Genomic DNA, 15,419 nt, shown 5'->3' with positions numbered 1-15,419 from the left:
CAGCTCTTAATCCCTGTATTCATATGATCACCCTCTGCTCAGACCAATTACAACCTGTCAAACGTCTAGTATCAGAACTTGATGCCTGTCATATCATTGAACTCTAAAATTATTTCTGTTTAATGTGAAAGGCAGCATTTGATGAAAAAACACAAGTCTGCAATCAGAGCTGAATTATTTCACATTGATGGAGATTAATTGGAACTGAGAACTGGATTCGCTTCATGTGTCTGCTAACTGCATGTAACCACATGAAACCATAATTCATGTTTTAAAGTTAACAGACTGTTTATCTAAAGATACTGAACAGCAGAGATTTGATTAGAATCTGAAAGAACTGCGGCTGCTAAAAATCAGAAACAGAAATTGCTGGAAAAGATCAGCAAGTCTGGCAGCATCTGTGGAGAGAAATCAGAGTTAACGTTTTGGGTCTGGTGACCCTTCCTCAGAACTGACGAAGTTCTGAGGAAGGATCACCGGACCCGCAATGTTAACAGAGATTTGATTTGTTTAGTTGGAGAATTTGGAAAACAACAAGTAGGGTGCATGTGTTCAGATTTGGTCTCCTAATTTAACATTTTTTTAATAATCTTTTGTGGAATGTGGGCATTACTTGTTGAGCCAGCATTTATTGCCCATCCATAATTGCCCTTGAGAAGGTGAGCTGCCTTCTTGAACCACTGCAACCCATTTGGTGTAGGACATCCACAAAGTTGTTAGGGATTTTGACAAATCAGCAGTGAAGGAATGGTGATATACAAGTCCAAATCAGGATGGTGTGAGGGTAGGAGGAGAAATTGATTGCATTGGTGATCGCAAGCATTTGCTGCTCTTGTCCTTCTGAGTGATAAAGGTCACAGATTGGGAAGATGCAGTCACAGGAAACTTGGCAAGTTGCTGCAGTGCATCATGTAGACGGTACACACTGCTCACAATGTGTGTTCGTGGTGAAGCAAGTGAATGTTGAAGGTAGTCAATAGGGTGTTTATGAGCTGGCTGCTTTTTATCAATCTTCTTGAGTGTTGTTGGAGTTGCACTCATCCAGGCAAGCGATGAATATTCCATCATACTCCTGATTTATGACTTTTAGACAGGCTTTGGAGAGCCAGGAGATGAGTTACTCACTACAGAATTCCTAGCCTCCAACTTGGTCTTATAGCTACAGTATTTATATGACTAGTCCAGTTCAGATTCTGGTTAATGATGTTGATGGTGAAGAATTTAGTGATGGTAATGTTATTGAATAGTAAAAGGCAATGGTTGGATTAACTTTTGTTGAAGATGGTCTTTTCCCAGCACTTGTGTGGTATGAATGTTATTTGATATAGCCCAGGTCTCACTGTGTATGACCATGGGCTGTTTCGTTGTTCAAGGTGTCACACATGATGCAGAACATTGTGCAAATCATCAACAAATACTGCCTCATGAAGATGGAGTACCCTAAGAAACTCCTGTAGTGATGTCCCAGGACTTAAATAATTGGCATCCAGCAACAACAACCATCTTCCTTCGTGCTAGTTATAACTCCAACCAGTATTCGCTGTGGCTCCACTTTTGCTCTGGCTCCTTAATCATAGCATCATAGAACCCTACAGAGTGGGAAGAGGCCATTTGGCCCGTCAAATCTGCACTAACTCTCTGAACAGCATCCCACCCAGATCCAGCCCCCAACCCTATCCCCATAATCTCACAATTACCATGGATAATCTACATAACGTGCACATCCCTGTACACTACAGACAATTTAGCATAGCCGATTCACCTAACCTGTGCATCTTTTGACAGTGGGAGGAAACTGGAGCACCTGACGGAAACCCACAGACACGGGATGAATGTGCAAACTCCACACAGTCACCCAAGCTGGATTTGAACATGGGTCCCTGGTGCTGTGAGGCATCAGTGCTAATCACTGAGCCACGATGCTGCTCCAGTGGTATGTGCCACAGCTAGTCAAATGTTGTTTAGGGTAGTCACTCTCACCTGCCCAGCAGGGTTCAGTTGTTTCATCCATGTGTGGACCAAGGCTCCGTACCAATTTTCATAAGAGAGATGTAGCAACCTCTCAGAAAGGTGATCTCAGGCAGCAGCAACAATGTGGCAAGAAGCAAGTGATGGCTGAAGGAGATGGTCTGATGGATCCTGATGTGCCCTGTAAAATCTTCCTGGTGCAAAGCTTGGCCTCTACTCGTGGAGATGGGAAAGCCAAGCCATGAGAAGCTGCACAACAGAAGGGCTCTCAGTTCAGGGAAATAATCTTAAAGTGCAATGCTCAATGAGATTAAAAGTCCCAATAGCTACAAACCTTAAAACAAAAAAAAACATTAAATGAGGCAACATTAAATGTGACTTACTGTAGCATGGACTGGAACAACTTCCTTTTCTGTGGTTGCTTCTGGGGCACAAGTCTTCAGTACCATTACTAGACTATCTTTGCAGGATCTGATGTGCTGAGTCATCTTGATCTAATGTGGAATGAATCAAATTGCTGGGGAGGCGATGGCCTAATGGTATTATCACCGTACTGTTAATCCAGAGATCCAGATAACATTCTGGGGACCCGGGTTTGAATCCTGCTACGGCAGTTGGTAGAATTTGAATTTGATAAATATCTGGAATTAAGAGACTAATGATGACCGCGAATCCATTGTTGATTGTTGGAAAAACCCATCTGGTTCACTAATGTCCTTTAGGGAAAGAAACTGCCATCCTTACCTGATCTGGCCTATATGTGACTTCAGACCCACAGTAATGTGGTTGACTCTTAACTACCCTCTGGGCAATTAGGGATGGGTAATAAATGTTGTCTAGCCAGTGATTCCCTCATCCCATGAATGAATTAACAAAAAGACTGGCATTTGTGATGTTGGTGACCTCTGGAGGAGGGTGAGATGGATCACGCACTTGGCACAGCTGACTGAAGAGGACTTCAACTTCGTCTTTGTGCTGAGATGCTGGGCTCCCCCATCATTAAGGACGAGGATACTTGTAGAGTCTTCTTCTCCAGTTAATTGTTTAATTGTCCACAATCATTCAAGGAATGAATTAATAAATTAGTTAGTGAGAATGAAACCCCCCATCCACACCTCCCCCCTCCCCCAGCAAAGAATCCTAAAGTAATCTTCAAGCAGAATCCTCAAAATAATAATATTTTGATATAGCACCAAGTTCAAAGAAATGGAGCTCATTGCATTATGGGAATAACCAAGTGGTGTGCAACTGGCTGATAAAGTGCACTGTAAATCAAGCACTTGATAGGTTGTACAGGCAGAAATGCAAAGAGTGAAAAAGTAATGCAGTTTTGCTGATCCTATATAAATCAGTTCGACCTTACGGTCAAGATAGATTCTAATCCCAGAAGCCATTTAACAGAATGGCTCCAGGGATGAGGGACTACAGAGAAGCTGCGGATTTTCTCTTTAGAGCCAAGAAACCTAATAATATTTGAAGGTGACGGACAGAATACGAAGGGTTTAAACAGACTAAATAAGGGTGTTCCCAATAGCTGAAGGTTTGCTGACCAGATGGCACAGGATTAACTTTATTTCAGTTGTTTGGGAAATAAATCAGAGGCAACACAAGACAAAGCTTTAAGAAAACGATAGGATCTGGAATGCATTCCCTCCCTAATATAATAGATGCAGAATACAACTGGTATTCAAAAGGAAATTGGATAAATACTTGGAGAATTAAAAGGAGAGCATGAATTGGCAGGTTTGGTGGTGGTGTTAAGACTGTCTGGATTTCACTTTAAAAGAACTGGCACAGCATCAATAGACAGCTTTTCGTCATTTATATAAATGATTCGGATGTGAACATAGGAGGTATGGTTAGTGAGTTTGCAGATGTCACCAAAATTGGAGGTGTAGTGGACAGCGAAGAAGGTTACCTCAGAGTAGTGGGATCTTGATCAGATGGGCCAATGGGTTGAGGAGTGGCAGGTGGAGTTTAATTTAGATAGGTGAGAAGCTGCATTTTGGAAAGGCAATTCAGGGCAGGACTTTTACACTTAATGGTAAGGTCTTGTGGAGTGTTGCTGAACAAAGAGACCTTTGAGTACAGGTTCAGAGTTCCTTGAAAGTGGACTCGCAGGTAAATAGGATAGTGAAGAAGGTGTTTGGCATGCTTGCCTTTATTGGTCACTGCATTGAGTATAGGAGTTGCGAGGTCATTGTTGTGGTTATACAGGACATTGGTTAGGCCAGTTTTGGAATACTGCATGCAATTCGAGTCTCCCTGCTAGAGGGAAGATGTTGTGAAACTTGACGGGGTTCAGAAAAGATTTACAAGGATGTTGCCAGCATTGGAGGGTTGGAACTATAGGGAGAAACTTTACAGACTGGGACTATTTTCCTTGGAGGGTCGGAGGCTGAGGAGTGACCTTAAGGAGGTTTATAAAATCATGAGGAGCATGGATAGGGTGAATAGACAAGGTCTTTTCCCCATGGTGGGGGAGTCCAAACCTAGAGGGCATAGGTTTAAAGTGATAAGGGAAAAGAATTAAAAAGGGACCTAAAGGGCAACTTTTTCAAGCAGAAGCTGGTGCATGTATGGAATGAGCTGCCAGAGGAAGTGGTGAAGGCTGGTACAATTACAACATTTAAGAGGCATCTGAATGGGTATATGAATAGGAAAGGTTTAGGGGGATATGGGCCATATGCTGGCAAATAGCTTAAGTTTATTTAGGATATCTGGTCGGCATGGACAAGTTGGACCGAAGGGTCTGTTTCTGTGCTGTACATCTGTATGACTCTATGATTGAATGCCTTCCATTTATGGTACACCATTCTATCATATAAGAGCCAAAACACATTGCAAAGGCACTCAACAGAAGCCTGTGAGAGTGCACAAGGGTTGGCGCTGCTGGGAGGTGCAGTGCTAAGGGGTCCCAGAAATAAGAGAAGTATCTGAGCCCATGATTTCTCTACTGATGAGCAGTGATCTTATTGAAACATGTACAACCTTGAGAGGACATGATGGGGTGAAAGCTGAAATGATGCTTCCCTTGATGGTTTAAAAATGAAGGGTCCCCCATTTAAAATGGAGATGAAGTGATAGTTTTTTTTCTCTTGGAGGGCCGTGAGTTTTCTGAACTCTCACCCCCAGTGAGTGGTGGAGGCAGAGTCATTGAAAACATTCAATAAAATGAAATAATATGATAATATAAGATCATCCATGATATTATTGAATGGAGGAGCAAGTTCATGGGGCGGCATGGCCTATACTGCTCCAAACGTGTACGTCTAATCAGCATTGGTGGTCAGGGTTCTGGGAATATTCTTTGGGATATACGGGTCCCATATTGCAGGGAGTGGAGGAGGAAAATACCATCCAAACTTATTGGCAGAGGCGTGGATGTATGGAGGTAGATGAGAATTGCCTGCTTACCTTTGTGAATTAAATTAAATTAAATTCAGGAAATTAAATAGACGGGATAAAGGCCCTGATAATGATCATAAATGTATATTATGGATTTGGTAGACCATTGGCCATTTCATGATCCTTGCTGCCTTGTACTGTATCTAAACAAGGAAAAGAATTTCTTACGGGAAGCACAATGAATTGATGATGTGAGATTAGAAGAGATTCCCTATTTCCTTACTAGCCCATAATAATCATCTTCTAGGGCCAGCTTAACCTAATATCAGCACTCACATTCTGAGTTCGTAGTTTCAAACTCCACTTTAGGACTTGAGTGTATGATTAATGCTAACACTTCCACACAGTACTGAGACAGTGCTGCATTGTTGGACATGCCAACTTTTGGATTAAATTAAATCTTGAAGAGAAAGTACAAGGAGTTCTCCATTTGTATGACTTGGCCATTTATCCTCCAAACAATACTGGGGGAGCACTGCAATGTGGAAATCACACTCTTTAGGCTGAAAAATTTCACTGAAGGCTTGTCTGCTTTCAGATGGATGTAAAGGGTTATGGTCTTCAAAGAGCAAGGGAATATGACATTGATCCTTCAAATCAATGTTATGAAGACAGATTGATTCGTTGCCTTCCTGTTTGTGGGATCATGCTGTGTACATACTGGCTGTAATATTTGTCCACGTAACTGTATTTCAAAAAGGTAATTAATAGAATGCAAAACATTTTATGATACTGTGAGGACATGAAAGGAGGTATCAAGTTTGCACATTATTTCTTACTAAGAATCAGGTCTCTTCTTATCTTCACTGACTCCAGTTCTGGAAAAACCTCAATCTTAAAAATTCTCATCTTTTCTTTCCAAATCTTTCCAAGACCTCAATCCATCTCAACTCCAAACTCCTTCAGCCCTATAAACAACTCCAACTCTTCTTCATCCCTGATTTTAATCATGCCACTATTGGCAGCCATGCCTCCATTTGCATAAACCCAAGCTTTAACAATCTCCTCCCCCTCCATACTCCTTTTTTCCCCCTCTTAAGACATTCCTGAAAATCCAACTCTTCAACTAATCTTTTGGTCAATTCTCTAACAGCTCCTTAATTTTCATCTGTTACCACTCCTGTTACAATGTTAAAGGTGTAATGTAAATACATTGCTAAGTCATGCTGGAAGCTCCTGTTCTTTTCATAATGTTTGTACCTTCATTTTCATGATCAATTGACTGTAAAAAGTTTACTTCTGATAAATTTGAAGATGTGATCTGTCAAGACAAGAGTAAAATGCTAGCAGCAATGTTTTTATCTGTAACCCCTGAATGAGCTATGCAACACAGAAATATATCCAAAAACACTAATATAAATGAGAAAACACTTAGTTGTTTTCTCAGGTGTCAACTATTGTAACATTATTCTGCATATAAGAAATAGCAGTTATGATGTGCTCATGATGATATAATCTGAATAATAAGAACTATTTTCTATAAATAATTCTTGCATTAAAGTGCATATTCCCTTTCTTAGTTTGAATTGAGTTTATTTACTCTGAAATTAACTGCTGTCACCTCATGTGTTTTCTTTCAAATTATTACAGCATTTTAAATCCTGCAGGCAAATCATGGTTCTGTCAGTTTGTTGAACAGTTATTGTCAATTCTACTGCTGAATTTCTGAACTTTTATCACTCTTCTGTTTTAGTGGCTTAGCTACTTAAGAAGTATTAAAGATCATTATTATGGATAATCCCATTTTTGATCAATTCAGGTTTCATTACAGTTACTTAATTTGTAATGGTTAATCAAGACTGCATTACAATGGTGACTACACTTCAGAAGTTCATCATCAGCTGTAAAGTGCTTGGAGAGTCCCTGGAATTGTGAACGGCGCAGTATAAGTGCAAGACCTTGATTTTGTACTAAGATTGTGTCCACGCCCCATCGTTCCTGTGCCTCAGAAAAGGCGAAGAGAAAAATGAGAAGAAGTAGCTTTATATAATGTCTTTTGCATTTTCCAAGTGTCTAGAAGTTTTATAGAATTAATGAAATATATTCCGTCTTGTAACATATGCAAACAGGACAGCTAATTGCCAGAATCCCAAAACAGCATTGAAACGAATAACCAGAAAATGAGCTTTAATGATATTAGTGGAAGGATACTATTTGCTAGGGTTACCAGAGAGACCTCTCTTGCTCTTGTTCAATGTGAAAAATATATCTCCAGATTCACAATCACATATTGAGGTATAGAAAGGCTGAGTAATTCCATCGCTCTAAAAGGTTTCCAAGAATGGACACAGCAAGATGGCTAGTGACTAGATTTAATCAGCCTTGTTCTCAACTGACTCGTCATCCACAAAGTGGATGGTTGTGCCAATATTGGTGAATCCAGGACAATGGGATTCTCAACATTTAGGGACCCAAGACCTTTAGAAATATTTATGTGGGCTTTTATGTTTACATCAATACAAGTGTTAAACACAGCATCCCTGTGAATTCAAGTCAGGACAGCCACTGACAACAATAGGAGCAAGAAATCTCAGCTCCCAGCAACTGTCAGAATTTATTAGCAACTATCAGTTACTTTCACTGAGTGGATAGTTTCACAATTCATGAGGAAACTGCAAGTGATTTAATAAGCAGCCTGCATGCAACGCCCACCTCCCCCAACATCATTTCCCCGAGTGTGACTTTCACTAATGGTTATTGATAATGGCTTGTTTCCTAAATTTAAAAGGAACCTTCAGGACCACAAATTAAATCTCACTTTCCCAAACATTGCAATGCCATGAACTAAGCCTAGTTGTTACAAATTCATTTCCCTCTAGTCTGAGCAGCAGTTATCGCAAGTTTCTTTATTCATTTACTGAATCAGTTTATCTCACCGGGATCTTCTACTCAATAAGTGATTCTGCTTGAATTGTTACTGTTCCAATATTAACATGATCTGTATGAAGGTGCTGGGAACTGTGTAATTCTTAAAGGGCAGACAGTGTCTGTTGATCAAAGGACCAATGAGGCCTTCCTGATTGATTGGAATTTGGTTAATGGTGTTTGGCTCTCCGCAGAGAAGCTATGCAACCCGTAAATTCCATTTCATAAATTATTCCCTAACTGCACATTTCCAAGAACTGGCTATTCATATTTCCAGATGTGCTATTCTCAGTACACTGCTGACTCTTCTTTAAACATTAGACTTATTTGAAAACCTCAACTACAGAGTGATCAACAGTTTCGAAGCTGAACATCTGTGAAGTACTCAGATTCATTTCTTTGCTACATTTTTTTGGTGATTTTTAGTGGCTGAAGTAGATTTAAAATGACAATAGCAAGTTGAATTCATAACTCTGACAAAGGACTTTAAGCATTCTGTCAGATAAACTCTTCTGAATGACAAAGACCTCACTGCGTGCATTCTGCTTTTAACATTTCCTGAGATTTACAGCTCTATTTGATTTTCAATAATGCATAAGATATATCTTGCCTTTCAAGATACCTGGTTGTTTCAAACTGCTGCAGACTCAATAAAGTACTTTAAATGCAATAACTAATATAGGCCAGTCAAACTATGCATTGAACGCTCACACAATCATTAATATGATGATAATATCTGTTTTATTTTTTAGTTTTGTGCTTGAAGGATTACTATTGGCCAGGACAACCAGTTGAACAAAAGTAAAAGCAAAACACCGCAATTGCTAAAGATCTGACCTATAATAAAAACAGAATGAGCTGGACAAACTTTGCATGTCTGACAGTGAATCTTCTTCAGAACTTTACTTTTTAACATGATGTGAATTTAGAAGACGGGATTTAGTCGGAGGGAAGTAACGGGGAAGAAATCCCTAGAGGAGCTTTGGTATCGTGAGTTATTGGAGCTTGCACTCCTTAACATCTGAAAGGAAAAGAAAAAGTATTTTTGTTAAAGGGTCAGATCAGGTAAAGGGTGAGATGACACTGTGAGGCCAGCTTTGTGACAGGGTGAGTCAGTGCGTCTGGAGAGAGTAGTTGAATGTCTACATATGATAGCACATGGTACCAAATGAGGATCTAGGGTTGTGGCCAGCACTGGGAAGGCCAGAGAACATTGCGCATCTCAGAGAGATCTGCAACTCTGGGTGGAATCAAAAGCTGTCCTTTAACAGCATCTTCAACCCATAACCACTACCATATAGAAGGCACCACCATTTGCAAATTCCTCTTCAAGCCATACACCATCAACTTGGAAATATATCACTGTTCCTTCAGTATCACCAGATCCTGAAACTTCCTCCCTAACAGCACAGTCAGTCTATCTACAGCAAATGCACCACAGCAGTTCAACAAGGCAGCTAACCACCACCTTCTCAAGGACAAATAGGGATGAGCAATAAATGCTGGGTCACCCAGCGACATCTACATCCCCTTAATGAATGAAAATAAAATGTCAGCTTGAATCAAAATGGAAAAAGTAGGAGCCAGAGGAAAAAAGATGTGGCTGTGAAGGTGAGTTTTGGTAGACACTAGGAGAGATATGATAAGCAGGCAAGGTGAATAAGGTCAAGGGGACAAATGGAAATCCTGTTGGAGAGAAGAGCAGAACTTCAAGTTCGGCATTCTTGGAAGAGAAGGGGCAGTGAATTAAATACTAAAATAAAAGGAAGTTCTGAAGAAAAGTCAAGCATTAACTCTATTTCTCTCTCCACAGATCATCTGGTTGAGCTGGCCTGCGTCTTCGTCCTTGGCATCTTTCACTTTCACTTTAGAGGTCAAATTTAGTTCAATATTTCATCTGAAGCACAGCCCATACAATAATATGGCACTTGGTCTTTACAACAGCCTAGATTCAACCCTCAGGTCTTTGGAATTAGGACTTCAACCCAGATCAACTGAGCCAAGGCTCTCTCCTTAATAATACTTATTGTACGTACAGATCTGTTCTCTATTTATCTTAATCATTTTGAAATGGAAGGATAACATAATGAAAAATGTCTAGAGTCCCTTGAAAAGTATGGTTGGTCTCCATTTTCTAACAGGTAAACAGGGAAAGACCTTTTGTTGCACGAAAAGAGATCTGGCCAGTTAGTCAGACAGAGAGGGTTAAAGAGGAATATTGATGCTGTCTAGGAGAACGTAACCTCCTGGCAAACAAACTGGGCAATGGAACATGTTGCAGGTAAATTTAAGAAGATGAAAATAAAATCATTCCTCTCATTAAAACAATAAATCATGGTCATGTTACATTGTCAAACACCTCAGACCAATGAAATCAGTTAGTCAATTCAAATACCAACTTCAGCAGAAAAAGTTGCCCTTATACCCTATTGTCATTGCACTGTTCAATTGGCATTTTAATAGCAGTGCCAGTGCTTAAATAAATAAGCAAAAGACACTCCTTCAAGTATTGTGTCAAGAGACTTATTTGGGTGAAGTGACACAGTGTTAAATCATTGACTCCTCTCTGAAAAATCAGATTTCGTAGACTACTCCTGTTCACTGAACTATTCAATTTGTTTGCCATGAACTTCTCCAGAATTTGTCTCACTTGTTTAGATAGACTGCAGTAGATTTTGACTTAGTGCCCCAGCATAAAATGGAGCTAATGCAGCCCACATTTCATCTGTTCCCATTTTTACTTCTTTGACAATCTATTCCACACTAGGTTTCCAAATATTGAGGGAAAACTTTTAACTCATTCAAATTCCACACACTTCCACAAAGTGCCATAAAAAAGTTTCTGTGAGTAAGTTGCAAAGTCTTGTGTTTACACATATTTAAGACTCCCCAGTTTTGGATTCCTGCACCAATGGACAAATCTATGTCCATGCTATCATAATTGCTTTCATAAAATGCTTTCATAATTTTAAAAATCTCCATTGCATCAGCCCTCAGCCTTCTCCTTGTTTGAGGAAGACTTCAGGCTGATAAATCTTTCCTAATAATCATTTAATATAAATACTGTCGTGTAAATCTGCTTTGCACCTTCCTCATGCCTTCATATCCTGTTATGTTTGTCAGCAACATTTCAGTAAAGTAAATTAAATTATATTTTAAGGAAAGGATTATACTGAGAGGAGAAAAGCAGAAAAGAATGTAAAGAAGATGTCCTGTACTTAAGAAGTGTAGGGTGTTCAGGAAGTCTGTACATTGGGTTTCCCCATACTGCCTTATGCCAAATACATAGCCAGGTGAATAACAGGGCTATAAGACAATGTCGCACATAATCAGATGCAAAATAGCATCATCAGTTGGTATATGAAAATCTCAGTAGCATTTGAGATAATTATATGTGAAGGCTCACTGATGCCCAAGAGATAATCTCTAGCTGATGGGCCGCTATTTGGATCAATGCCACATCATTTAATGGATGAAATTCTGCTTATAAGAGGCAATGTTTTTGAATTTCATATTTATATACCTCAGTAGCAAGAAAAAGATACTTCTATTTTAAAATCACTGACTAACCTTCTGGGCAATGCATTCCTGCTTCATGCAATGAAGTTAAGTTTTCATTAAAGGTTAAATAAGGTCTTTCATCAGACCCCCAAACCTCTTCCATTTGTGATCCCTGGGGGTGCAGACTAATGCTCATTTCTGCTACTGTGGATGCTGGAGGTCTGGAATTAAAAACAGAAAATGGTGGTAATACTCAGCAAGTCTGGCGGCATTGGTGGAGAGAGAAACTAACATAATGTTTCAGTCAATCAAGCTATTCTGATGAAAAGTCATCAAACTAAATATAAACTCAAAATAATGCGGATGCCTGAAATCTGAAATGAAAACAGAAAAGAAAAACTCAGCAGGTCTAGCAGCATCTATGGTGAAGAGTCATGTCAGACTTGAAATGTTAACACTGTTTCTCTTTCCACAGATGCTGCCAGACCTGCTGAGTTCCTCCAGCACTTCCTTGTTTTACAGCAAACTGAAACATTGTCTAAGATTTCATATTGCTGCAGTGACCCTGATCGTGTTCCAGAATGCCAAGGTTTCTGAGATCGTCACTCAGATTTTATGTCCATCAGGCAGCAATTGAGCTGCCATCATTGTTCCTGTTTTTTAAAAGAAGTAAACCTGCCTCTGGGATCTCCCAAGCCCAAGGAGAAACAGCAGGATTTAGTGCCAGCAGCGCCACCAGGATCAATGGCCACTGCTGGGACTGCATGCAAGCTGGTCAAGCAGCGTGGAAACCAAACAGTAATAGGAGAAGTGGGATCAACTGTCAGGGGCAAGCCAGACAAAGTCCAGTGACAAAGGCAAGGGGTGTTAGTAAGGACAGGGGTGTGTTATTGTGGTGCGGCCATAACAATTGGGAAAGGGATAAGGTCTTTGAGCTGGGAAGGAGACTGTGCCAGGGTTTGCTAAGAGGTCTTTATGTAGTAAAGGGTAAACACACCATTGATAAAATAACAGCAGCAGGAAGAAGCCCTTAACTTTTATTGTTTTTTTAATTCACTTGTAGCATATAAGGATATTGCTGGTTGGGCCAGTATTTGTTGCTCTTGAAAAGGTGGTGACAAGCTGCCTTTCTCAACCACAGCAGTCCATGTGCTAAATGCCACCTAAGTGGCTCATGTTGGCAAGTCTGCCTGCTACTTTGCCAACATTGCTGGCTTCTCTCTATACACTGTGTACATATACTACATTGAGACCACCCTATCAAAACGTGACTACATTTATTAATAAGAACAGCTCCCATTTGGCCAATGGCCAAGTCACCTATCATCATTGGGACAACTTTGTAGAACTCTGCGCCAGGTAGCCTGGGAGAGGCCGTGATGCTTTTATCCTTGGAAATTCTCAAATCTGTGTTTCATTTCAAGGGCTAGGTGCTTACAAGGATGGCAGCTGGGAGACAAGGCCTACCCTCTGCAATCGTGGCTAATGACTTGACTACATAAATGCCTGACTGAGGTTGAGTGCAGAGACAATGCAGGCCATTCTTCCATCTGGGCCATGCTGGAGCAACAGATAGGTCTCCTGACAATGGGACTCTGATACTTGAATCAATTCCTGGGGAAGCTTGCAATACACAGAGTTCAGACAGAGCATGCTGCATAATCTTAGTGTGGTGCCTCTGCACAACTGAGAGCAGGCAAACACTAGATAGGATGAATGCTGAAGAGCTAGGAGAATGGCAACAGTCATCCGAGAAGTAAGACGAGGACATTGAATGGGATAAACATCACCTTCACCATGATACAGAGGACAACTGTTGGACACAACAAGGTAGACAGGACGTAATTGAAACCCAGTTCCAGTTGATCTGAAATGGGTGAACTTATTGCACATTTGCTGTAGATATTTTGTGCAAGCAAATGCTGTTTAATCCCAAAAGTAAATGTAGTTTTTTTTGTTTTGTTTTGTGCTCACAAGAATGTGCTCTCAATTCTAACCTGGGTAAACTACCCATCAAGGTGACTGTCACTGAGCTGGTAAAGGAGTCAGGAAGCAGCGTTTTTGTTATTTCCTCTGAAGGATGTATATCTTCTTCCGCAGAGATGGAGGAGGAACTGATGTCCTGGTCTCTTGCAGGTGGGGGTGGTGCCTGCAGGGTGTGGGACAGGAAATGAGTTGAACAACAGGGCTGGTAGCTCAGGCATATTAAGAAGACCACTCACGTTGATGCGTCCGTCAAGAAGTCTCAGCAATGCCTCTTCTTCCTCAGGAGGCTAAGGAAATTAGGCATGTCCATAGGGACCCTCACCAACTTTTATAGATGAACCATAGGAAACATTCTATCCGGATGCATCATGGCTTAGAACAGTAACTGCTCTGCCCAGGACTGTAAGAAACTACAGAGAGTTGTGAACACAGCCCAGTCCATCACACAAGCAAACCTTCCATCCATTAATTCCATCTACACTTATCACTGCCTCAGAAAGGCAGCCTACATAAAAGACCCCTCCCACCCCAGTTATAATCTTTTCCAACCTTTTCCATCAGGCAGAAGATACAAAAGCTTAAATCCACACGCCAACAGGTTCAAGAACAGCTTCTTCCCCACTGTTATTAGACTTCTGAATGGACATCTCTCAAATTTCAAATTTAATGTTGATCTTGCTTTTTGAGGACCTTCTTTACAGCCGTAACTTGGTAGTCCTTGCTCTGTTCAATCACCCCATGACCTTGTATTTTATGATCTGCCTGTGCTGAATGCAAAACAAAACTTTTCACTGTATCTAGGTACATGTGACAATAATAAGTCAAATCAAAACATTTGCAGTGGTGTTAATGTGAGAGCAGCACATTACAATGAATCTCACTTGATTGTTGGGATTTGGAGATCTCGAAATCCTTACATGAGTGTTTTCTATCTTCTCCTGTGGGCTCAATGTTTCTCTCCTCTTATGGGATGAAGAGTTGAATGTTGGCCATTCCACCACCTATCTGGGCCCTTTCACCCCTATTTTGGGCTCTAGCTCCTGCAATGAGATGAAGGCAGGCACTGAGTGAGCTGAAAGTGGCTGTCACACTGTTTGTGTTGGTGCACGTTCAGAAAAGGTGGTGAGGAGCCTCAAGTGAATGAGCAGGAAGGGTCGATAGTTTGGCAGGAGGAAGAGTGGGTGAGAGATATTGAAGATGCTGCGTGCATTATTGAGAGTGATAAATATTAGCTTTTGTGGGAAGTGGTGCAGTAGCAGATGTAGAATGAATGTGAGGCAGCAGAGAGAAGACAGTGGCATTTACCCTGGTACAGCAGAAATTATGGCACTGCTGCACCTTCCTCCAGACCATGGACACTGCACTGACCCAGCTGGTAACTTCAGTCCAGGGTGCTGTTGGCTGTCTCAAATAGCAGTTAACCTCAGTGAAAATGAGTTTAGAAAACAGAGTGCTCTTTAACTTAATCAATTCACTCTTGTATTCTCAAAAGTCTGAAAAGTATCAAATCTCAAAATATTCAAATATCAAATTATTCCCAAATACAACTGTGAAGAGTCAAAGGATACCGCACTAGTCATCCTTTTGCTAACCTAATCCTGCACTTAAATAGAAACCATTACCCAGGCTTCACAGTTCCTTTATTCACCTCACCTCACCTCACCTCACCTCACCTCACCTCACCTCACCTC

This window comes from Rhincodon typus, chromosome 21, assembly GCF_021869965.1.
Source record: "Rhincodon typus isolate 14 chromosome 21, sRhiTyp1.1, whole genome shotgun sequence".
In the NCBI taxonomy this organism is placed as follows: domain Eukaryota; kingdom Metazoa; phylum Chordata; class Chondrichthyes; order Orectolobiformes; family Rhincodontidae; genus Rhincodon; species Rhincodon typus.
Note: the sequence above shows the minus strand (reverse complement) of the source record.